We start from the raw sequence: 26841 nt of genomic DNA, 5'->3' as shown, positions 1-26841 counted from the left end.
TACAGCAGTCAGTATATCACAATGAAATCTCTCTTCTAAAGAAACAACAGCGTGTTAAAGACAGGTTGCAGGGTCCGTTTTTGGAAGAAATTCAACCCAGGCACTGTCTTTGCAATCGAAACCAGCCCCGTAACCGCACAGATGCGGCTGATTTATTCAGAGAAAGGTCTGAACAAAGTGTACATATTCTTGATCAGCATCACTAGACGAGTCGATTTAGCGATGTCCGTCTGTCCGGCTGTCCGTCCGTTTCTACGCAAAGTAGTCTCTCAGTTTTAAAGTTATCGGGCTGAAACTTTTCCAAAAGTCTAATTCCTTTTGCAGGTATTATAGACAGATTTAACGATAGCAGATTCTAACGCACCAGTTTACATATAGATGGCGCCACTAGAGGGAGCTAGATTCAAAAAGTCCTGTTTACTTTGGAACTCACCTTGTATTAACTTGCCACGATTAAATTTAGTCAGCACGAGCCCTTTCGCGTTCTATCTAAAATTAAAAACACTCCATATCATTTATTTTGATCCTCAACTTCTATTCCTGTATTAAAAACTAAAATCTTAGCTCATTTGCTTTAGTCTTAGTTGATCTATGTTTTTTCCTGTCTTTATTTGTTCTGTGTACCTTCCTCGCGAACCGTATTTGCCTAAAATTAAAATGGGCCCGCGCATAACAAGCCCGTGCTTGGTGTCGTTTGGGCCACTTGTTTGTACTGCTCTTAGTGCATCAACGTTCAACAATATATGATGCTATAACTTATGACTAATTTATGACGGTCCTCACCCCGAAAATTCTCGAAAAAATTATCCTTGACGGACCGCGAATTCTTAAGAATTTACATGAAGAAATAAAGGCGCGGTCTGCCATGGTTTTCTTGTAAACGAATTTTAAAGTTACGTGTTTTGCTACTTTATTTTTATAGCAAAACCCGTAACTTTGAAATTAGATTACAAGAGAACCATGGCAGACCGCTCCTTTATTTGCTTGTATAGGTAATAAGGTTATTGGCTACCCTGTAGTTCTCGAGGGGGCCGGTGGCCCCTGTAAAAGATAGAAATTTATTTATTTTATATTATATATACTTCTAACAGATGAGTTTTCTGTGGGATTTAATGTTAGGGGCCTTTCTGGAAAAAAAGCCCTTAACTCATATACACATTTCTATGGTGCACTCCAAGGTAGGTTATTTTAATAGCTGTATTATTTATTAAATATACTTAGTTTCTTGATTAAATTTCACTCTATTTACTTAGAATGCCATCTGTGTTTAATCCAATATCTTTCAGTCTTTTTTTGCATTTTACTTTTAAAACATGGTTTGATGTGAACAGGACAGGCTTGTATAACAAAAACTAAAAATATATATTTATACCATTAAATTAGATTGTGTATTATTGAATTCTTTACAGATTTAGATTAAATTTGTCTGCAATCACGACTTTTTCAAAGATCGCGGTATATGGACAACTATGTTGGCTTCTGTAAGCCAACAACCGCGATTTCTTCAGACTCGCTTTGAAACGTTGGTCAACGATGGTCACGCGAATTCTTAAGGAATCGCGGTTCATCGAGGATATTTAATTCGCGACTGTGGGGCCTGGCCAAAAACAATTAAACATTTTTGTCACATTATTTAGAATGCTTGTTATTTTGACAAGGGATAAAAAGCCCTTATGTTTTTATAGCAAAACACTCAAAATCATAGAAAAGGCTACATTATTTTTATAGCAAAATACGTAACTTCGAAATTCGATTGCAAGAGAACCATGACAGACCGCACCTTTATTTTATGAAAATTCTTAAGAATTCGCGGACCGTCGAGGATAATTTTTTCGCGAATTTTGGGGGTGAGGACCGTAAACTAGAGTATTACCAAACTTTGGATTGCCGAAGTTAGTTTCCATTCTCTTTTTATTTTAAAACTCCAAAATCCAATTTTTTTAGATGTTTCAAAATTCGGCAATGTAGAAACATTGATTCCCAAGGCAATTCAAATGCAAAAAATCGATTTTTTAAAACCAAATCTAAATCAAATAACAATAACAATGATCAAATTAATAAAAACGTGTAAACCAAAAATTTAACTGAGGAAGCTGTTCAATAAATTACATTTTAAAAAATAAGAAAAATATCTAGCTTTTATAAAATAAATAAATTGAACAACAAAAAGTATTACTTCGTTGGAAGTTTCATAGCATTCAGCTTTTTTGGTATTAAAAACACCAACCCCATTTCATACCCCTTTTCGTCACAAAAGGGACCGATATGTGGTCCCATTTTATTCCCCTTTTCGCCACAAAGGGGACAGATAGGTGGTCCGATAGATGGTCCGATAGGTGGTCCCTTTTCTGGCGAAAAGGGGTATAAAATGGGACCATCGGTCCCTTTTGTGGCGATAGGTAATGCAGCACTTCGCCATATGACCACCGCCTAGGATATGCCCATGTAAAAGTGGATAGAAATTTACATTGCGGGTGGTATGAACGGAGTCAGTCCCACGCCCCCGGTGTATGGCGACTGGTTCGGGACCTGTCCCGGCGAATTATAGGGTAGTTCCAAGAGGCATAAGTACGCCCAGTTGTGTTTCCTATGTGCTTGCGTCAAGACACCATGTTACTAAATGTAATGCCCAGATTCACAGCATTATCTTCATAATCCATTAGAGTATTATTAATAAACAATTTTGGATAGTAGTTCTGTCAATCGGCAAGGCAGCATGTTACTAAATGTAATGCCCAGAGTCACAGGATTATCTTCATAATCAATTGGTGTGTTATTAATAAAAAATTGGGATAGTAGTTGTGTCAATCGGCCATCTGCTAATTATGACACACTTTTTTTCCCCCAGTCCATTTTAATTTTCCATTTGCTTGATTTTGGACAGCATGTAAATACTTTTACTAAAAAAAACTATTTTTTCCTTACTGGGCTACTCACATAGATTTGGACGTCACCAGCGCATAAATGAACTTAAAACATTAACATTTATGTATGTATGGAGAACTGTAAAACGCCTAACACTGATCCATGGGGAATTCCCTGTTAAAAGTTGATAAGGGGATTCCAGAGACTACAGCCTGCAATCTTTTAGTCAGATATGAATTAATACATTTGACTGCTATACATGAGAAATTAAATAGATTTATAAGTTAGTTAGTGCATACAATATTATGATTAACAGAATCAAATTCCTTGCTGTGGTCAAGAAGCGTCAGAAAGCAGCTTTTTTTCCTACGGATTGTTAGATACTGGCCTAACGTCTTTGATTGCATTAATGATGGGTAGTATTTTTGCTCTCTTCCATATTGTCGTGAATAAAGAAATGGTTAAAGCTGTGTTACATATAAAAGCTATGTAGGGCAAAGGCAGAAGAATATTAAAAAATGTAGGTCTTGTATTATCAAGGCCTTCAGCATTAGTCTTAACTTTAAGGACACTTTCAAGGATCCCACATCGATCTACGCACACAAGCCTAAACCTTTTATCACAGTATATAATCTTTGTAAAATTCAGGATGCCGCAGTTAGCTTATTTTCTTGTTGTAGACCAACTTTGGCTCCCTTTACACGCTGGTGTCACTAAAAACAGCCCTTACAGTTATAATTGTTAAATTCAATTCGAAATTCTTTTTAATACAAAAAATGATATTCCCAGTAGTATAAGATAAAATGTCAAAAAACACCGAATCTATAATTTGTTTCATATTATTTTCCCACTAATTTTCCGAGCGTTCCTATAGCAGCTATATGATATAGTCCGGTTTTTATAAAATTAAACTCGATTTTCAGAACTAATTAAGAAATATTGTTTCAAAGCGTAGGAGGTTATATGTTAAAAAACAACAAAGATACATTTTTATACCCTTGCAGAGGGTATATTGATTTCAGTCAGAAGTTTGCAACGCAGTGAAGGAGACGTTTCCGACCCCATAAAGTATATATATTCTTGATCAGCATAACTAGACGAGTCGATCTAGCCATGTCCGTCTGTCCGTCTGTCCGTCTGTCCGTCTGTCCGTCTGTCCGTCTGTCCGTCTGTCCGTCTGTCCGTCTGTCCGTCTGTCCGTCTGTCCGTCTGTCCGTCCGTTTCTACGCAAACTAGTCTCTCAGTTTTAAAGCTATCGGGCTGAAACTTTCCCAAAAGTCTTATATCTTTTGCAGGTAGTATATAAGTCGGAACCAGCCGGATCGGACAACTATATCTTATAGCTCCCATAGGAATAATCGGACAAAAAAATGAAAAAAAAGTATATCTTTGGTGTTTTTTAGCATATAAACTCCTAAGCTTGGAAATAACAATTTTTAAATAATTTTGAATTTTGAATTAAATTTTATCGAAATCGGACGACTATATCATATAGCTGCCATAGGAACGATCGGAAAATTTGTGGAAAAATAATATGAAAAAAATTATGGCTTCGGTGTTTTTCAACATATAACCTCCAACGCTTGGAAATAACATTTTTTAATTAGTTCTGAATTTCGAATTAAATTTTATCAAAATCGGACGACTATGTCATATAGCTGCCATAGGAACGATCGCAAAATTGGTAAGAAAATAATATGAAACAAATTATAGCTTCGGTGTTTTTTAACATATAACCTCCTATGCTTGGAAATAACATTTTTTAATTAGTTCTGAATTTCGAATTTAATTTTATCAAAATCGGACGACTATATCATATAGCTGCCATAGGAACGATCGGAAAATTGGTACGAAAATAATATGAAACAAATTATAGCTTCGGTGTTTTTTGACATATTATCTTATACTATTGGGAATATCATTTTTTGTGTTTTTAAATTTAATAATTATAGCTGCAAGGGTATATAAGCTTCGGCTTTCCGAAGCTAACTTCCTTTCTTGTTTTTTATTTTTTCCGATTATTCTTACGGGAGCTTTACAATATAGTTGGTCAGATCCGACTGGTTCCGACTTATATAATACCTGCAAAAGAAAGAAGACTTTTGGAAAAGTTTCAGCCCGATAACTTTAAAACTGAGAGACTACTTTGCGTAGAAACGGACGGACAGCCGGACAGACGGACATCGCTAAATCGACTCGTCTAGTGATGCTGATCAAGAATATGTACACTTTGTTCAGACCTTTCTCTGAATAAATCAGCCGCATCTGTGCGGTTACGGGGCTGGTTTCGATTGCAAAGACAGTGCCTGGGTTGAATTTCTTCCAAAAACGGACCCTGCAACCTGTCTTTAACACGCTGTTGTTTCTTTAGAAAAGAGATTTCATTGTGATATACTGACTGCTGTATGTGTTCAATTTCCGATGTATGGTGCTATCTTCTGAGCTATTTTCTTGTAAGTACAATGTAGCAAAACGGCTGCGTATAACTCCAATTTAGGACGCGTTTGTACCTTAATTGGAGCTATGCGAGATTTGGCTATTGGTTGTAGATTGACTTCGGTTCCTTGAATCATCTTAGCTCGTATGTAAATGCAGCATCCATAAGCGTGTTCCGACTCATCTGCTAAGCCGTGTACTTTGCCATCGTGGCTAAGTGATGTGTGCACAAATCTTGGAATGCATAGATTCGAGGAATTTTTAAGTTCTCCCTGAAGAGACTCCCAGGTTAGCCGTAAGTTGCCTTCTAAGGGCTCGTCCCAATCTAATTTGAAAAGAGTTAGATTTTGTAGGAAAATCTTACAAATCTAATTACAATTGGACTGATTAACCCGAGAGAATCGAAAACCCTTGCAATGATTGAGAGAACTGTTCTTCGAGTATGTGTTTCGTTGACGAAAGCCTCGTGGTGAAGCCGAATGTATCCTGAAGGGGCTTCCACGCTAATCCGACGGCTTTTACTGTATCTGGCTCGTCGAGTTGAATCTTAACTTGTGATTGTAGTCCGTCTACCCAGTTGGTTGAGTTGCTGTGAAACTTGGTTAACACCAGACCCGCTTTTCCTAGCATTTCCGATAGCAGCCGCCTTTTTATATCCAGTAGAACAAGGACGTCGACACCGGTTAGTACGTCGTCCAGGTATAGATCGGATTTCCGATCGGAAACTCACTTGCAAATGCGTCGGCGATGTACGCCAAGCAGCGAATAGCTAGGAATGGTGCAGCTGACTGCCCGTATGTGACCGTCTTGAGTTGGTAGATTTGCAGTTCTTCGGAGTCGTCTTTCCAAAGGATTAGTTGATACCTCTTATCTCGTTCATCCACTAAGAATTGTTGGTACATCTTACTTATGTCTCCAGATAAGACATATTTCTGCAGTCGGAATGAAAGTATAGTTGTAACTAGATCCTGTTGGATTGTAGGACCCGTCATCAAGATGTCGTTCAGTGATTGTCCATTTGACGACTTGGCGGAAGCGTCAAAGACGATGCGAAGTTTTGTCGAGCTGCTTTGCGGTCGTAAAACGCAATGATGCGGAATAAAGAAGTGTTGATGATTCCAGTTTATGTCCTTGAGACGAGACATATGTCCTTGGTCTATGTATTCCAGCATGAATTGATGTTATTGCTTCATTTAAAATAAATCGATTAAGCGTCGCTTGTGAACAGATGTGTTTACTTTTGTGCTCTGAGTTTTTGTCTGCGAGGGTCTTGTGTCTTTTTTATCAACAAAGCATAGCCTTATAGTTGTGTTAGTGTTTTTAACTAGATCTCCCAGTAAACGGGTACGTGGTTATAGTTATTTTAACATTTATATTTGATTTGTTTGATCTCCTTGCTTAGTTAGTGTAATTTACACTCTCTAAACTTGCTAAATCTCTTTAATTCCCTCTGTCTCTCTCCAGCTCTATGTTACAACTGTATTCTACACTCTCTCTGAACCTGCCGAACTTCTGGTAGACTTTTGGTGTGCTATTTTCTTATTCTCTCTCTTGCTTGCTTTACATTGTAAATGTTTGTTCGTAAAGTTGTCAGTGTGCCACAAGCCACGCTCAGTCGATAGAAGATTTAATCTTTCGTGCTCTCTAACATTTGATTTGTGTATTGTGTCTTTGTGGTTTTGGAATTTGATCCCACTGCCAAATTTACTTGAGGTATTTTCATATTTTATTTTATTTTATTTCATTTTCTTTAAATGGCTCTTGTCTGTTCTAAGAAAAATTGTACTCTTTCGTCTTCAAGTAAAGACCCTTTTATTTTCTGCTGGCTCTGCGAATCGATGATGCACGTTAAGTGTACAGGATTTACTGGCAGAGTTAAATACTTCATTTATCTGAATTCTGGTCTCATGTGGTTATGTGGATCCTGCAAGGAAATGGTAGATGGGATGAGCTGCTTTATGAAGCAGACTCGAGACTGCCTATTGAATCTCTCAGGTGCTTTTAAACAGCTCAATGAGGGGTTTTGTTCCGTTTGTGCCCAATTTAATAATACAAAATTACTAACCGAGTCGCCTAAACGCAAAAAAGCCAGCTTAGCGGCAGTTAATACGGTCACGGAATCCTCCCCAAATCTAAACTTGGTAGCTGCAGCAGTTTCTGTCGACACTGGGGTAAGTGAACCAACTGCGCCTAGGGATACAGCTGATTCAGGTGGAGTCACTGTTTCTCGAAGCCTGGTGGTAAAAAAATCTTCAGTGCCGGCTACGGTGCCGACCGTACCTATAGGTACAGACGGTACCGTTTCTGGCTCTCAGTTTAGTGTGGTTCAATCTGCTGCTGGGGGGCGTAAGAAACTGTCATATGTTCCACATAGGAAGCAATTATTTGTTTCTAGATTCACCCAGATACCACATCTGAGGATGTTTTGGAATTTATTCGTGAAAAATTCCCATCCGAGAATATTTCAGTTGAACAATTTCGATTTTCATACGCTCGTAGTATATCCTCTTTTAAAATATTTGCACCGCCTGATGTGTTTAAGGTACTACTTTCTGAAAGCTTTTGGCTTAATGATGATTTAGTAATAAAAGAATTTGTTCCCAATAAACCGAGAACAAATAACAGACCCTCCACTGCGCCAAAAAACTAAAAAGTTTATTTTTGGCTTATCAAAATGTTAGGGGACTAAATATGAAGCTACCCAAGCTTTATGCTGACTCCTCTGCACTTACTTAAGATATTTTGGATTTTACGGAAACTTGACTGAAACCTGAGATATCTGACTCTGAAGTTCTGTCAAATAACTTTATTGCCTATATGACCGATCGCTCCTCACGTAGGGGAGGCGGTGTGTTGATTGCCGTTACCACTAGCCTAACATCCGAAAAAATGCACTATGATACCCCTAACGAAATTGAATTTGTTAGTGTGAAAGTTTCCTTGCATCCTTATCCGTTTTTGTTACATGTTCCTATATTCCACCTGGTTTTGATTTAATAATTTATGAGCACCATCTGTCTGCGATAAAATCTATTCTATCCCTTCTTGGGTGACTTTAATCTCCCTGATATTTCTTGGTCTCCTCCTACTGACTCACTTGTCGCTATACCCTTATCCGTCCGTGATTTTGTAGATGGTCTTTTAGAATTATCGTTACAGCAAGTAAGCTTTATACGGAATTCATTAAATAGACAACAAGATCTTGTGTTTGTTTCAGACCCGTCTGAAGTCACGGTACCTAGAATTGACGCTCTTGTTGTACCCGAAGACCGATATCATCCAACAATGGAATTGACAATCTGCTTCCCATGCGTTGATACCCTCTCTCCTTTAGTTCCTTAAACTAAAATGAGATGTTTTCGAAAATGTGACTATAAAAAACTTAACGATATGATTTCTCAATATAATTGGACAGACTTGTACAAATGTATGGATATTGGAAGTGCCACTGAACTATTCTATATAGTGTTAAATACTTTTTTTAATGAATGCGTTCCTGATAGGCTTCCTTCAAAGCTAAACAGGCCTCCTTGGTTTACCAATGCGCTTCAAAGACTTAAAAACCTTAAAACAAACACCTATAAAAAGTATAAAAAATCGGGTAAGCCATCTGATTTTTCGAAATATGTGGTGGCTCGATCGGACTTTAATGTTCTCAATAGTCATTGCTATTCTATGTATTTAAGTCGATGTAAATTTGAATTATCAAATGATCCGAAGCAGTTTTAAAACTTTGTTAATGCCAAGCGTAAGTCTTCGGCATTGCCTTCATCGGTACGTTTTAACTCAATGGAGGCATCGACGGATTCTGAAATTGCTGATTTATTTGCCGAGTTTTTCCAAACTACTTATAGTTCGGCTGCTTGGTCAAATTCTAACTACCCTAGTCCCTGAAATAGGGCAAACTGTATTTTAACCCCTGCACTATGGGCAAAAAAACCGTTTTTGGTGCATAAACTCTAGTTTTTAAGATATTGACTTGAAACTTTTCTTGGTGTATTATTTAAACTTAAACAAAATTTTGGTTTTTGTTTTTTTTTTTAATTTGTCCACCGCACAGTGGTTAAAAATACATTTTAAAATAAGTAATTATTATAAATTATAATTTTAATCCTATTTGGTGTTACATTATAGAAAAAAAACCGGTAACATATTTGGGATCCATTGTTACATTTGAAGAACACTGAAAAAAAATTCGATCCATTTTTTTAATAACTCAACAATTTTAACTTACTCTTTTTATTTTTTCCTTGTTTTTTAGTTTTCAATATCGTCTGGTACCTCTTCCTCTAATTCTATTTCAAAAGTGTCACTTACATCATCGTTACAATTTTCTTCATCTGTGTCTTCTGTGCCTGGGCAGAGGCATCCGGTTGGTTTTTGTTGAGCAAAAACTAGATAACAGGGGATCAGACGAATCCATAGCTCTGTGAAAAACATCTGACATATTGTCAGCAGGTCTACATTTTAATTTCTCCTCAGCTATTTTCGAATAAGGGGGGTAAATATCGCAGCCATGTTGTTTACTAATTTGTTTTACATTTATGTATTGCTGCTTAGTAAATCAATTTTCCATAAAAAAAGCGAATGCCTTTTCAGAAGTTATTGGACTCGGAGCCAGCGATTCAGTTCTATCACTTCTTTTAATAATTTCATTTTCTGTTGATTTTCTGGCGGAAATGTTAGCAGCGTGTAGTAACAAAGGAGTTGAATTTTCATTTTCTACCGCAAGTTCAGATGCCAACTTTATTTTGAGTCGTTTACCAGCAGCTTCATGTGACAATTTTGGACGACCACCTTTCTTCTGTGGGGATTCATTTCTATCAGAAAGTATAGTCATATTACCGGCTAGCCACATAGCGTGTTTTTGTCTAAATCGCTTTATGTTTCGGCAGCATCGAGGCAAATGTTTATTTATGTAATTTATAAAGTTAGTAATTTTAGTTGATATTGTTTTTATTATTGTTTCATTTTGATGATCGGCATTCAATTTGTCGAATATGTAAGTCTCCAATGCTTCTCGCGAGCGTTTGTTGCTTTCCCAAACTGCAAGAAGAGCCCCGTGACCAAACACATATGTCTCTACATAAACGCATGTTTAGCGAAAAGGAGCAAAAATGAGCAAAAACAGTTAGTTGTATGACAATAAGGACACTTTTGTAATCAATTTCTCGTTCTTACTCTTTTGCAAGTCTGTGCTATTAATAAGTTATACTCCACAAAACACAAACACAATTGTTAGTTCAAATCTATGAAGATACACATATAAAACAGTTCACAGGTGGACAACAAGACACATAAAATCAAATGTTAAAGCTAATTTGCATTAATAAATACCTTTGCAAGGAATTTCCATTTTCATATTTATTAAACTTTTTTTTCACAGAAAACAACAAGCACGTAAAGTTTGCCAATTTTTCGCGCCAATTTAACGACATAGCAAAGCCTCTCGAACAGCTGACTTTGTTGGAGTGGCAACACTACAGAGTTGCCACCAAAAATTTTTGGAGGGCGGTTTTTTTGAAATGAAAATGTCTAGATTCGATTAGTATGGGCCATTCATAAAAATTAATTAAGAAAATAAATAGGTTTATGCACCAAAATCGGGTTTTTTACCCATAGTGCCCTGTAATTACCGAAAGTTCTCTCTTAAGAGATTTAGCAACAACGCCAATTTATTCTTCCGGTCCAAATGGACTGCCTGGGTGTGTGCTTTTGTTTATTCTTAAACTTTTTAATTTGTCTATTTCATCATCAGTTTTTCCTACTATCTGGAAGGACTCTTTTATAATTCCACTGCCCAGAATTATAGAGGTATTTCGAAATTGTCAGCAATTTTAAAGAATTTGAACGTATTATCACTTCTCATTTGCAACATTGATGTTCCTCGCTAATATCACCGTGTCAGCATAGTTTGTTAAGCGAAGATCGACCACCACCAACCTTCTTGACGTTATATACAGATTTTAGTAAGGCCTTTGACTCTGTCAACCACTCTCTTCTCTTTTCAAACTAAATACGCTTCGGTTTCCATGTAATCTATTTACTTGGATTGCAAGTTATTTGAATGGTAGGACTCAGAGGGTTATATTCAAGAACGCTGCTTCAAAATTGATCTACGTGACATCTAGAGTGCCTCAGGGTAGTCATTTGGGCCCTTTGCTGTTTACTTTGTTTATTAACGATCTTCCCTCTATCAAAACACATTCCCGTGTACTTATGTATGCTTTGTTTATCATATAATGATATAGCGTCGCGTTTCAACTAACAGTCAGATATTGATTGTTTTCAGGGATGGTGTGAGTACAACCTTTTAAATTTGAACTGCCTTAAATGCAACGTTATGACTTTTTTAGGGGTACTCCTACTTTTGTTAGTTACTCTCTTCAAAATACGCCACTCGACCGTATATTTTCAGTTAATGATTTATGTGTTCTTTTGGACCACATAAAGTCCACTGTCAACAAAGCCATGAGTGTTCTTGGGTTTATAAGGCGTTGATCAAAAGAATTTGATGACCCTTATACAACCAAATTATTATTTACCTCCCTTGTCCGTCCTATTTTGGAATATTGTTCTTCGGTTTGGAGTCCACAATATCAAGTGCATATTGACCGTATTGAGTCGGTACAAAAACAATTTCTTTTTTTTGCCCTTTGTAGTTTGAAGTGGGATCAAAAGGCTACCTTTCTACCGGAGTAGATTACTATTACTTAGTTTACCTACACTTGTAAATCGTAGAACAATGCATGGTACTATTTTTATGCAAAATCTTATAAGAGGTGATTGATATTGATTCTGTAGAACTTGTAAGCCGCCTAACTTTCAATGTTCCTGTTGGACTAACACGAAATTATTATCCTCGCGTAACAAGCACGTGCTTGGTGTCGTTTGTACTGCATCAACGTCCATCATATCATTAGCTCTGGGTTTCGTGAGAGTTTGCGTTCGAGCATGTTGAAGCGTTTTTATGCCATTTTGAAAAAAGATTCGAGGGTGGGATGTCCTTCCTTGAAAGGAAGACGTACTTGGACGTGTCCTTCAGGATTCCACTGGACGTTGGCTTCGAAATGATCTTCGCACGCTTGTTCTTCAGCTGAGAAGATTGATAATGTCGTGTGGTACTCTTCTATTTCCCAGAAGCGACGTACTATGTCCTTGATTGAACTGTAGGATCTGGTTAGATGACATTAATTTATTTATTTAATTCGCCAACAGTTGGTACCTTAACTGGCTAAGGGGCGAAAGTTAATTGTAAAGGTTTTTCTTAATTAATTCTCTGGGGTAGCATGGGTCCAGCTGCATGTGAGATGGAAGTTTGTTCCAGTAGAATAAGGCTTTACACAGAGGCTCATTAAAAGCATAATTTGCTCTATAGCCCGGAAAAAATGTTCAAAAGACCTTAAAGACCTACCAGGCACGGAAAAGCTTATGCTGCTCAGCAATGCAGGGCAGTTTATTTTGGAGGACAGAAGGTCACAAATAAAACTAGTACGCTAGTTGTTCTACGATCTTGTAGGGAAAAAAGGGGCACAAGACGACATTTCGCAGAGTAAGAGGGGACAGGGTCATTAAAGTTTAGAGAAAGAAGGGCAAAGGTAGGAATTTTTTTTTTAACACGCTCAATACGATTGTTGTGTGTAGTACCAGTCGGACTCCACACAAACGAAGCATATTCCAATCTGGACCTAATGGACTAAGAAAATAGGCTTAGTTTCGTGTACTGATCTTTAAATTGCGTGGAATTTCAAATTGATAGGTTAGATGCTTGTTTGATGAATTTAAATGATCTCCGACGATCCACCCAAACTCTGTGTTGAGCAGATTAGGCAAGTGTTGATCTAGAGACTGTTTGCCACCTTCAAAAAATTCTTCGGTGCTTATAAGGACGTCGATTTTGTTCTGTTCGAAGAAATTGGGGTCTGCAAGCATAATTCCTTCGGGAAGCTTCCATGTGGAGGTTTCAATATATTTCCGGGGTTGCCTTGAACAGATCCGCTTAATGACTCAAAATTCGGATGACCATTGAAAAAAAACATTGTAATTAATTGGTTTACAAGCATCTAAAAGCCCGCTGACAGCCTGAGAAACCCGCGCTTTATGGAGGTTTAATCGCTTAGCGGTTCCTCGGTGAATAAATTGACCTCGGATCAAGAATCTATTAGTGCTCGGACTAACTGATACTTTTCGGTCACGTCTTGGATCTGTATGACAGCTGTTGGTAAAATTCCCAGCTTAGAAGCTCGCTTACAGACTCTTGGTTGTGTTGGATTGCGACGTTACGTTAGGCCTGAGGATTTTCTGTGGATGAGAACGACGTTGCTAAGTGCCCGGACTCGTGGAGCAGCGAATGGTGTGATGAGTGGCACTTCTTGCAACGCGACTTCGATTTGCAATCCTTCGGGATGTGATTTGGCTTTATTCAGTTCAGACACAGCTGGTGCGCTCGTTTGGATGGCAATCGTAGAAAGCTGTGAAACTGGAGATGTAGTGAGATGAACCCTTACAATAAACGCAGCTTGCTTTAAAGGTCATAAAGGCCTTCGAATTTCGTGGTTGCTTTGATGATGGTAGCTTGAGTATGTCGGTTCCACCTACGGGGTGATTCCTTTCGCGTGCTTCAAGGTGCTGACATCGGCGAGTTTGAAATACGCTGCAATCGTCCCAGGATGGTAATTGCTCGTAACTTTGCCTTTCTTGTTTCTTCATTGTTGTCTCTGGATCCATTTTGCTCAGCATCATATGAATTATGATTGCATCTATTACGTTTACTGCTGATCCAAGTGAGAGAACGGATGATCGAATTGCGGATACAGTGTCGACGACATTCAGAAGTTTGGCTGCGTTGGCATTCTCGATGTTTGGAACTGAAAACAAATTTGAAATGTAGTCTAGGAAAATCCACACGTCGTTATCGTATCGAGGCCTCAAATTATCCATTGCCTTCGAGTAGTTTTTCTCGGTGATCTGGAATGATTGTACTACCTCAAGCGCTGGCTCGGTTAAGCAGTTGATCAGGTAGCTAAACTTGTCGATGTTCGAAGAACCACCATCCGCGTCTACGAAATTTGAAAATGCACTAGAGAAACGTTTGTAGTTTGCATATTTTCCGTAGAAATTCGGCAACTTCAGATTTGGCAGACGTTTGTGATGAATGACTGACGAATTGTGCTTAACCGACGTTTCCTCGATATTGCGGCCAACAGCGTTGTTTTAATTGTCTCGAACAGCTCATCCAAGCTGCTTCGATCGGTGTCGGCACTGTATAGATTCTCAATTTGGCTTTGAGTTGTGGAAAATTGACGAAAATGCCCTTTTAGTATTTGAAGATAACAATCTTAAGCTGGCACGTTTAAAGTCTCCTTCTCCTGGTCGATTTTGGTCTTCAAATTGGTCATGTTTCGCGTAATCCTGGTGCGTTGATGCCGGAGGGATACCAATTTGTTGGTGTTGACTTCGTTTCCAGCGGCAGCATCGCCTGGGTCAACCATGGTACAGCAAATCTGGTATAACTTCTAACTCTGACAAATATAATGCTAAATGGAGCTAGTTAAATTTGGCCTACCAACTGAACACTACAACTACAGCAAATAACAATGAATCTCTATAACCATCTTTGCGGACAGAATATTTGATGCGTAATAATGATTTATTCATACTGCATAGCAGACGAGCTAGCAAGACAAGGGGCAACCGCCGACATCCTTCGCGATAAGGACACGGTGGGTATGCCCATGGCTACCTGCAAGCTCCATCTCAGGCAGAGACTGTACATACTTTCCAACAACCGTAGGAACTCAATCTCAACAAGCCACAATTCTAGACTCACATGGCCAAACTACAACTCGAAAAGAACAAAAACTCTCCTACAATGTAGCAGGGAGGACATCTCCACTCTACTAAATGCCCTTACGGGCCACTGTCTTTTAGGGACTCATGCGCACAGACTGGGACTCAGTAACCACGACTTCTGCCGCAGCTGCAAACAGATAGAAGAAGAGGAGAGCATCGAACACCTCCTATGCTTCTGTCCAGCGCATAACCAAAAACGCTTTCAAACCCTAGGTAGCTACACACGTCCGAACCTTGCGGCCATCCAGGGCATAAGCATCCAAAAACTCTTGTGTTTCCTAAGAAGAACAAAATACTTCGCGAAAGCAAATAACCCATGAGCTAGGGAAAAGGATCTAATCAGAGATCATGTGGTATCACAAGGGGCCAAATGTGGACTAAGTGTGGGGATTAGTATCTAATCTCCAACCACTCCTTCCTAACCTAACCTAATGATTTATTCAAGTAAATAGCATTAAGGTTTTGTAGTAGATCTCGAGGCTATGCGGCTTACGGTTACTCACTGCAATCCCATGTATGTGTGAGTGTGTGTTGGATGGAGTACCAGTCCACGTGGATGATCCGCCTTTTGTCGCCAAATAATGTTCAATCCTTTCTCTGAATAAATCAGCCGAATTTCTTCGGGTACGGGGCTGGTTTCGCTTGCAAAGACAGTGCCTGGGTTGTTGTAAGAAGAAAAGCCTTTTATGTTCACGTTCTTGAGGATTAGTTTATTTTCACTTCGTTTTCTTCTCTCTTATACACACACTAAAAATTTCCAACACAGCCTCCTTCCAGGCTAGTCTTACAAAGTGACCGTCCGAATTATAGAAATATACTAGATCTGTTAACATTTCAGGAAACAACATTGGATACCATTAATTTAACTAAGTTAAGATTTGGGCTTCAACACACTTTATGGGGTCGGAAACGTCTCCTTCACTGCGTTGCAAATTTCTGACTGAAATCATTAACCTCTGCAAAGGTATAAAAAGGGTTATAAAAAATCGTTCTTGAGAATTTTGCGAAAAACATGTTTTTTTGTATGATATTGTATTTAAAAGCTATTATATCAGAATCCATTTCTCAAGTCGATGGCGCTACCTGAATGTGAATAGATTAAACAATCGCTCAAAAAAAGGATCTTGCGGATTAGTGCAAAGAAATTTTTGAGATATAAAATTGCGGTGTTTCAAAAGACGTTTATAAGATCGTCACAGGTGACGAATCAAGGATCTATACTTATGAAAAAAAAGGGCAATTGACCGTGTGGGTCTTCGAATCCGAACCAAGTCCAACGAAAATTGCTCGTGGAAGAAGCACTTCGAAGCAAATGGTCACCTGTTTCGTCGGTAAAACCATAGAGTAATAAACTATATAGAGACACCATTTGCTCTGCCGCTCTCTTTTGAAACTTTGCCAATGATGCCACCTAGGTGAAAACAGATAATTTCCCTAGCTTTTTAAAAGTTCGATGGAACTTGTAATTCCTTCCCGTGGTGAGTTTTATGCGAAATTATATATCTGCACCGCTCTTACTCACTGTTTTGTTTATGTAAATAATCCTCAACACTATTGCTGTTGCTTCGCACTTGTTGGGTGTGGTGAAAAACCGAAGTTAGCTTCAATCTTGGCCTTGAATTGGCTCTCAGCAGAGGTTGGGCAGAGGTTCGGGCAGAGCAAATGGTGTCTCTATATAGTTTCTTACTATGGTAAAACTGGTCATGTGGCGACTGTTCCGCTTAAGCACCGTAGGACGGTCAATTTGTTTTCCTGAAGCTATCGAAGAAATTCGAAAAACAAACACGAGAAGACCTATCATTGTGCATCATGAGAATGTGAGCTCACACACATCAGCTCAAACCACCGCCTTTTTGACGGGCCAAAAGCTGCCCTTACTTGGAACCCAATGGCTTAATTTTATTCCCGCACATCAAAAGAAAAATTCGTGGTCAAAGATTTTCGTCGCCAGAAGACGCTGTTGATGCGTTCAAAGTGGAAGGGTCTCAGTCAGAGTGGAAAAAGTTCTTTGACAATTGGTTTCAGCGCATGCAAAAGTATAAATCTTGCTGAAGAATTCTTTGAAAAACATTAAAACCATTATTAGGCCAGAAATTTAAATAGCAACCGTCATATACCCAAGTATAAAAATGCATTTCCGATCGATTTATGTCCAATCTGTGTAAGATATCGTCGAAATGTCTGCGCAGATATCAAGGTCAAAAAAATACTTTAAACAATACAGTAGTAAGAATTTTGTTAAAAGGTTTCGCTTGTGCAAAAGCACTGCACTTTGTTTTTCATTATTGTGCGACTAAAATCCAAAGTGAAGAAGTAAGTTTAACTAAGTCCATATAATCAAATACAACAAATTGGGAAAGGACAATTTAGCCTTGGGTTAAGCTTTTAATTGCACTTGGATTCTATGCAAGCGGCCACAGCCAGTCGAGTTGCTAAGGAGTTTTCTTTTACAATAGCATCCTAATCAAAACATTTAATTAAATTGTTGACTTTATATAACATATAGTTTCCTAAAGTTTTTGGAGCTACAGATTGCACGCATGTAAGAATTCAATCCCCGCAGGCGATTACGGAGTGATATATCGGAACAGAAAAGGTTATTTTACATTTTGTATTGGTCATCGCTGCTAATGTAAGCATTTTTTCGACAATTAGTTTACACTTCTGGCCTGGGGTTGCCCCCTAGTCCCAAAATGGTATATCTTTTATTTGGAGTTTTAAAGGACGGAAGAGAAAACTAGATCCGATTTGCCGCCTGATAAAATAAATCCTTCATTTAGCTAAATTCTATTTTTTGAAACAGTTAAAACTAACAAAACAGGTACAATTTTTTTTTACAAATGACAATTAATCTTTTAGCTTGCATATACATCATTTATGGAATTCAGATGGACACCGCGGAAAGGTTCTGATGCCATACTTGCAGAAGGCATAAAATGCAACCAAGCTTTGAGTTAGAGCGAAAGAGTCAAGGAATGTCTATGGAAAACAGATGGTAGCCACTATAACGGAAGGCGGCTTTGGCAAGGAATATAAAGGCCTGTGCTAGACGTCTATCCAACGGGGAAGTCCTTACTAACTGTCCCGCCACTAATATAGGTGAACTGCTTCCAGCTTCAGCCGAGAACAATAATACGCCGACAAAAACCTTGAATATATTAGACCCAGCCATCGGTGCCGAGGGTAAGCGTGTGAGGCAGAAGAGAAATCGTAGAATTCAGAGAGTAGCTCGGACAAAAAAAATCCGCGGAGGCAGCAGATCAGCCAAAACCTCCATGGCTTAAAGTTCCATGAAGGAAAATAACGGTCAAAAGAAACCGACCGGATACGGTCCTTGTTTACGCGAACGGCAAGACTCATAACGAGATCCTTGCTAGTCTGGCTAAAAAGTGCGGCATAACTGGGGACAAGATAGTGGTTAAAAGCATCCGAACCGCTTTCAGAGATTCGCAGACAGCCTTAGATTGACTAAATTGCCTTGTTAGGCAAAGTGTTGGAATCCAAAAGGATCGAAGTCGGATAGACGCTGTGTCGCGTAATGTTTAGAAAAGGGTCAACAAGGTGCATCAGATGCCTAGAACCAGAACAGATCGCACCTAGGTGCCGTACAGCAGATAGAAAGCAAAGGGATAATTCAAGTCAGCCTAAAACACTGTAGGGTGGCCTAATTTATGCTGCTGCAAGCCCTGCAGGTCTGAGGACTGTGCCCACCTTCCTAAGCGAGCCATTCAGATTTGCTGAATGAAATGGATGGCTAGAAGACTCGACAGAAAAGGCTGCTCTTTGGAAGTGCGGACAAGGAGCCGTTGACTTTAACAAGGGCCAAGTTTGGGAAAGTGTGGATCTACAGCTGATACTTGGGTTCAAGTCTACGGTAAAATCCTTGACGAAGTTCATAGGCAGACGAGTGGCGATGCCCCCTAACGAACGATAGAGGACGCATAGTTCTCATAGCTTTAGCAATCGTGGACCTGATCACCAGAGCGGAAGCTAAATCGAGCATACATTTGACATTCGCTAGCCAATCTACGGCGAGTGACCACAAAGCCATTCTGTGTACATTCCATCCATTCCATCCATGACCTAGTGGTAGGCGAATACGAAAGTACTTGTGGGCAAACAAGGTGTCGGAGCAACGAAAGACTTGCCTGCGAGCAAGAAGACAGCTACAAAGAGTCAGAGGATCACCGGCATTCGAAGGGTTCCCCGATGCCTACAAGGCAGCAAAAGGAGTTGTTTCCAGCAGCTTTGCAAGACGCTTGGGCATCAACCCTGCGGCCAAGCCTACAAGATAGTTGTTTGAGGCATCAATGCCAATAACCAGGCCCCAAGCGATCCAAACAGGCTGAATCATATAGTCAATACACTATTCCAACCAGGTCTTTAAGGCCTCAATGCCAATAACCAGGCCCCAAGCGATCCAAACAGGTTTAATCACATAGTCACTACGCTATTCCAAGCAGGACGAGGGACTTTCAAGTGACAGTGGATCATTCCTTGAACTAGAACTTCTCAGAGGTGTCGAAAGGCGAAATTATAAAGTAGCTTTCTTTATAATTTCGCCTTCCGACTAAAAGTAGGTAAAAAACAACAAAATTCTTGTTCTGCAACTAAACAGAATCCTAACTAGAACCTTGCACTCATTTAGCAAGTGGTATGTCTTAGTAATAGAAACTCGAGTGAGTGTGAGTGGTCAAAAACTAGAGTCGATAGATTGTAAAGCACAAAATATTTGATGTTGTCATGGTTTAAATTGGAGTTTCATAAGTCTTTTTTTTTAATTAAGTGTATTTACAATAGGTTTGGATTCAGAAAACATGAGTTCAAAAACATAATTTTATTAATTATGATGATTAATTTTATTAATTAAGATGCATTTGCAGTCTTTTTTTCTGAAATAAGCTGTTTAGCCTGTGAGGGCACATACAATTTTGCAGTTCACTTTTTATAATACTGTTCTTTGTATTTGTTGGGGCGGAGGGTGTCTTGATCAGTGAATTGTAGGAAAGGACGAGCGTGTGTGTTTATTTGTGCACTTGAAAATGAGAACTATTAATGCGAAATGTAAAGATCTCTATAAAACTGCAGCTCGAAACTGCCTCCAGAAATAATACGCCATTTTGGCGTACATTTTGTGTGGAATTGAGGCAGATACTGGCTTTGAAGGTTCGAATGGTTTCGGAACAGTAGTGGAACCACGGTTCACCCGATGCAACAACGTGTGTTGTCGACTCTGGCAAGTGAAACAGAAGTGACCGCTTTTGCAAGCCAGGAATTGATGGTTGCTTGCAAAGCAATATATATACATAGGCTTAACAATTATTTAGCGTCATTTGGAGGAGCGTTGACATATACGTACAGGGTAATTCTTTTGTGAACACAGATCGCAGCCTTTGTTTTTGGAACTAACCTTGCATTGTTGATGTTATCTTGAACCAGTCTCTTTGGACTGAAGTTGAATTAAATTGGCAAATCGGGTGTTATCGACGGCCTCTTCAATTCGATGGCACTCAGGAACTTCGGATTTATTTCTCCCGAGAAAATCTTCGTATCCAAACAAAGTATAATCTTGGGGCGAAGATGTTAGAGGTTGAGATAAATGGGAGAAGCCCTGTTCGATTTGTACGAAGATCTGAGCGGCAAACTTTTCGTACATTGCGTAGTTTTGAAAAAACTTCGACTTGGGGACGTAGTTGGAGTCTGCGGCACTATCGCTTGTTCCACTTTACGTCATATTGCTTGGACTTATGTATGAAATAAATAATTAATTAATAATGAAAAAAGGACGGATGGAAAAAAAAAATATTTCATTTTTTTGATACCCTTGAACTACTGTCGTCTGCTAAATATGTGGAAAGTTTGTGTATGTATGCCGATTGCGGGACTATATATATATATGCGTATTGCGAGTAGCGGTAAAACGGAAAATATGATTGCGGAATTTTTTCACAACTGAAACAATAAGCTCGAAATTTTATGTAGATGAAGTGGACTGTATTTTGGAATATTTATGAAAAATAAATTCAAGCAGCCGGAATCACAGAAAAAAAAACAAGAAAATTTCGACGGATCACTTTGAATTCGAAATGTTCGCTGGATTAAATATTATTACACGCACCCTAAAAAATTTTAATATACAGAACACTGATATTTATTTTAAAATACAATAATGGGAGTGTGAAGCTGGAACTTATAATTATTGTGTTTGTAAGTGCACAGGATGGGAAATTATTTAAAACTAAGGATTTGGAATTGTGTGTACGGCAATTTTAGGGAAAAAGGAATTTAAATATTGGGTTTAATCAATTTTGAATCTAAGCAAGAACAACTGGCTGTATGTGTGACCGGTGTATAGTCATCTGTGAGGCGGGGCACATCCTACTAAAATCGCTAGTCTAACACCCCAACAGCTCAGCATTTAACAACCGTTCGAATTCATGATCATGTTAATCAACCCTGTAAATCTTCTATGTTAAGCGGCACTGAATAAGACTACGAAAAGAAGAACATCGTGTCGGCTTAAATTTCTAAACGCTAAATGCTATAGGTGTCTGCAAGTTGCTTTTATTACTCTTCTGCTACAGGCAAACATTCTGCTCGGTCGCCGCAGCCCGCACACCACGGCGTGGACTGCGCTTTTCACTGCCAACTCTCCAAGTTGCACCGTGTGTTTATTGCTCCTGACGATCCCAGGTCATCGTTGGATCTTCGACGGCTGTTAAGTCGCAACTTTACCAAAGGCGAACCCTATCATAGCTGCCGTTTGGTAACAAAATCTCAATTGATTTGCCGGCTCCACACACACACACGAGAGCGCTGGACATCGTCCTGTTGAACGAGGGCTTCCAGCACACCTTCAACAGAGCAGGGGCCGGTTCAACCATCGACCTATCGTTCGCGAGCAGCTCCTTATCCCGTAGTACACGCTGGAGGGTAGGCGAGGTGTTCACGGCCAGCGACCATGAGGCCATCCTGCTGACAGTTGGCGGTCCACCGTGCCAAAGCCAGCTGATGACCGGGCCAAGAAAAGCCTACCGCCAGGACACCTTTAGGCCACACACCTTTGCCAGTGCACTGGATGGATTGGCTGTCTCTGAGTTGGACTCGGCAGATGAAGCACCGAACAAAATGGCAGCTAGACTGGAGGAAGCCTGTGACCAAAGCATGCAGCAGCGTATGACCTTTCGGAAGCACCACGCGCTAGTGTACTGGTGGAGCGAGGAAATCGCTAGCTTGCGCAGGACCTGCCTTCGAGCCAGGAGGTTAGTCCAAGGGGCGAAAAGCAAACCGCTCAGCCTGCAACTCGAGCTTTAGGAGTGCAAAGAAAGCACTCAAACTGGCGATTCGGGACAGCAAGAGGGAAAGCTACCTCAAGCTCTGCGACGAGCTGGAAAATGACCCATAGGAAAGAGCCTATAAGACGGTGGTCAAGCGTGTGAGTGCCTACTGACCCGGCGGTCCTAGAAGGTATAGTCCAAGTTCTGTTTCCAGAAGGTCGCCGCCATTGCATCTCCCGATGGACGCGACAAATTGGGAGCCCGATATGTCCGGTCACGGAGACGGAAATATTATCTGTGGCAAGAAACTCGAAGAACAGGAAGGCACCTGGGCCGCAGTGAAGACCCTGCTATCCCTCCACCCGGGTGCGGTAGGAAGGGACCTTCCCCGACAGGAGGAAGCGCCAAAAACTTCTGCTCCTGCCAAAGCCAGGGAAACCAGCAGGCGAAGCCTCTTCTTATAGACCCATCTGCCTGCTGGACACTATAAGCAATGTCTTCGAAAGGGTCATTGCATGGAGGATGCCGGTGGACTCTTTTCCTGGAAAGGGAAATCGACACTGGACGCGATAGAGAGGGTCACCAACATTGTTGCTAAAGCCATCGCTGGTACCAGATGGAAGGGTGGGACGAAGAAGTATTCTCTAGTGGTCACGCTGGACATACGGAAGGCGTTCAACTTAGCCGATTGGGGGAGGACACTGGAGGCATTACGGTCCTTCAACATCCCGAAATACCTGTTGAATGTAGTGCACAGCTACCTCAGCAAAAGGGAGCTGGTCCTACAGCCGGACAGCCAGTGTGCCTCAGGGCTCTGTACTGGGCCCTCTGTTCTTTGGAACACGATGTATGACGGAGTTCTGAAGCTCCCACTACCGAGCAGAACCAATATTGTTGGCTTTGCAGATGATGTCGCGCTGGTTGTGGTGGCCAAGGAAGTTGCTGCCGTGGAAGCAGCTGCAAACTGCGCAACTCGAGCAGGTGAGGAGTGGCTCTCAGTGGCGGGCCTAGAGCTGGCCTCACACAAAACAGAGGCGGTGCTGATTTCAAGCAGGAAAGCAGTGGAGTCGGCGCATATCCAGATCGGAGGGACAACGATGCCATCTCAGCGTGCCATAAGGTACCTGGGAGTCATGCTGGACACCCGCCTCTTTTATCTTAAAGCTGATTAATCGATCTCCGGATGGGTAAAACAAATTAGTTTCAATCGCGACGGCAACTATCGCGAGGCTAGCAAAACTTCCCTGAGTGTTTCACAGTATTCCGAAGCTGCAAACCAACAACTCTACTTCTGCAAAACATGGAACATTATATTCAAGCTTGTCCTTCTTTGATAAACACATCCATAGAAGCTCGTTTTAAATATACAAAAGGTGGTCCCATCTGCATAAATTGTTTGCGTAAGGGACATGGCGTCCTTTAATGCAAGTCCTCAAATTGCACAGTCTGCACAAAACCTCACCCCACATTGCTGCATAGGTACAATGTAATACGACAAAATTCATCTGGCAATGTAGAAGCAACTGCACAGATCACGGGTACTCAACTAACTCAGCAATCGCTTAACTCATCACTGAGCCACAACCAACAAGATTGTGAAAATCAGGTTTTTTAGCCACTGCTTTGGTTGATGTAATGAATCAGTTCTTTTGGATTCTTTCACACAACATAATTTCATAACCGAAAATTTCGAAACGGGTCTTCAGTTGAAGAGTTCTCAACACAACACGAAATTATTAGACATTGTCAAACAACATTCAACAGCTCGCCTTGCAGTTCAAGCTACAATTTGCTTTTGTGTATTGGATTGAAAGCCCTTTCATCGTATTATCCAGTTCATTTCACAGCACCAGATGATTGGATTCCAGAAAACCTTTGCCTTGCAGATCCCATTTTTAACGCGCCTAAGGGCATCGACCTTCTCATAGGGGCAGACGTTTTTTTCGATTTGTTGACAACAGGAAAGATTCAACTTAGAGACCCCGTCTCTCAATGTAGGCCCGGGATGTATATAGATTTTGTGCAATATATATATATCATATCACATATGTTAGTAACATACAAAGACATCCCCAACAAACCCCATTACTTTATCCCCTACCAGTGCGTACTCAGATCTCAAAGCTCGTCTACAAAGCTAAGCGTCTTGTTCGATCCATCTTCAAGAACAACCTCCCAACTTTCACTAACCGACCTCCTTATAGTAGGCCCAACGATCCGACCATGCCACTCGCAATGTACCACAAAGATGCACCGTTAAGTGTTGGTATCGGTTTTATCGACTTAACACGGTTACATATGGGCTAATCCGCCAAATGGTCAACCAGGACCGAAATTAAAAAACCTTCATAGTCATCGTATTTTTTGCGTATTTTCATAAATAAATGGCCATATTTTCATAATACTATGGAACCATAGCATATTTCATTTGTTTTGTTGAAGGAATTTCCCTGAAAACTGAAAAAATTTCTTTTTTTTCTTTTTCTTATTTGGACGATCTTAAATGACTCAGACAAACGGGCAGCAAACTGCGATCTTAGCGGGAGACCGCAAGGATTCCACTCGGCGAAACCAGTGACACGAAGACTCTAGGGCTCTCATGAAGTCCGAAGCAGGGTGTGTTTAAAATAAGTATTCTCGAACTGGATGGAAATATCACACCGACAAAACGCTCAATACTTTCATTCGCATCCCGCTTGTTCGACACTTAAGGTTTGATATGTCCTCTCGACACGCTCGCCAAAATTTGAATTCAAAAACTTTGATCCCTTAGATAGATTGGGACGCTTAAATGCAATCGCTTCCTCGTTTTAAGTGATATGTCGTCACAAGTCAGACAGCTAGCTACCAAAAACACTGACTTGAGGACGCTGAGGCTGAGTCGAATACAATTAATAATATATATAAAGTATATTTTTCGTTTTACTAGGTCTAGCGCTACACTCTCAGCTTCCGAAGTAGTTTTTTTGCTTTAAACGACCGTTCAGTCTGTTGAACGCGAATCATTTGTCTTTGAATTTAATAAGTTGTCTAGGAATCTGTACTTGTACTTTCAGCATCTTCATCGCACCAATTGCCACGTTGGGCCACACGCACTCGTCGGCTTTTTTCGTCAAAGTATTTGACTGATCAACGCTCTACAAGAATGCAGTGCTGTTGTCCGTCGATGCACCCACTGCTTTCGACACAAGCACCGGCTGTATTCGCAAATATTGGGCAATCTACCGGCATTCGGCCATTTAGAGTTAGCGGAGTTGATCCTTTCGGCCCAATTAGAGTATCTTTAGGCATCCGCGGCAAAATCCCACTTAAAATACACGTGGGAGTTTTTATCTGCTCCTCGACAAAAGTCATTCATATGAAACTCTTAAAGGATCTTAAGTCTAATTAATTTCTACTTCGTTACAGGAGACTTATCGGTCGCCGTGGGCCTGTCGAAAAGTTATACTGCGAAACTTTCGTGGGTTCGGCAAGAAGCTTCTGATCAAGGATAATCTCGCAGACAACAAGGAAACTTACATCACGATCAGTGGATGCCATCACTTCGATTTCTTGTTCAAACCCCCACAGGCACCCCTTCTCAAATTTCGGGGTGTTGCGCGACATGGTGCTGAATATTTTATTACTTGAAAATATTAACTCCTTAAGCTTAGCCTATCTAAAGCGCCCCAGAGCGGAGCGAAGACTCAGGGGAGAGCTGGAGAGGGAGAGCGGAGGGCAGTGCGAGCGACATTCTTTCCCCATTTTGCGAGGACATCCGTAGCAAGAACCTCAGGATAGGCTCAGGATCATGATGGAAGCGGAGGTCGGTGGTCCGTATGTAAGAGAGTATGATGGTCTTTGCGGCAGGAGTCTTTGGAATAATTATGGCCCAAGCAATTGAAGCAGTAATTGTGTATGGTTACTTCCTTATGCCGTTTCTCCGCACTAGGCTGCAGAAAGTGGTAGCACTTCCGTAGAGGATGAATCCTTTGGCAGACTCGGCATTGAGCTGCAAAATCAATTTCATTCTATCTGATTTTGGTATTGAAACGATAACGCGCGCAACATGCTAAAATTTGTAAGTTTGTTGAATGGCGGATCCTTAGATTATGATGACGACTACGATTATAGTTCCAAGTTTATGAACTCAGACGAAGAAGAGTTACTGAAAGGCATTGACATACTGTCTATGAAATCTATAAATTGTCCAGCAATCACACTGTATCTAGCAGTAAAAGATTTTTATCAACTGTTTGACCCAGTGGCTACTATTGACTAAACTCGCAAACTAGTCAAGCATATACGATCTTCATTTTTTTTTTTTGCAAAACTAATTGCTTTTACCCATAAGGTATTTGATAAGAGCAAATGCCCTACCTGAGCTTGACGTAGCTACTCGATGGAATTCGACTTATTCAATGCTGAATAA

At 40.2% G+C, this 26841-nt stretch overlaps 1 protein-coding gene across 3 annotated transcripts in view; it reads right to left on the bottom strand.

The window, feature by feature from the left end:
* Positions 1-26841, bottom strand: part of LOC119559697 (vacuolar protein sorting-associated protein 41 homolog) — a 110223-nt gene that overhangs the window by 11720 nt on the left and 71662 nt on the right. Inside the window, exon 1 of one of the 3 annotated variants that reach the window (XM_037872757.1) lies at positions 6032-6229. The exons of the other annotated variants lie outside the window; for them this stretch is intronic. The gene's annotated coding sequence lies outside the window, so the exon portion shown is untranslated. Of the gene's footprint in view, positions 1-6031; positions 6230-26841 lie in introns of those variants that run through there. 3 annotated transcript variants of the gene reach the window in all.

This window comes from Drosophila subpulchrella, unplaced genomic scaffold (genome assembly GCF_014743375.2).
Source record: "Drosophila subpulchrella strain 33 F10 #4 breed RU33 unplaced genomic scaffold, RU_Dsub_v1.1 Primary Assembly Seq33, whole genome shotgun sequence".
In the NCBI taxonomy this organism is placed as follows: Eukaryota; Metazoa; Arthropoda; class Insecta; order Diptera; family Drosophilidae; genus Drosophila; species Drosophila subpulchrella.
Note: the sequence above shows the minus strand (reverse complement) of the source record. Positions and strands in the feature narration are given on the sequence as shown.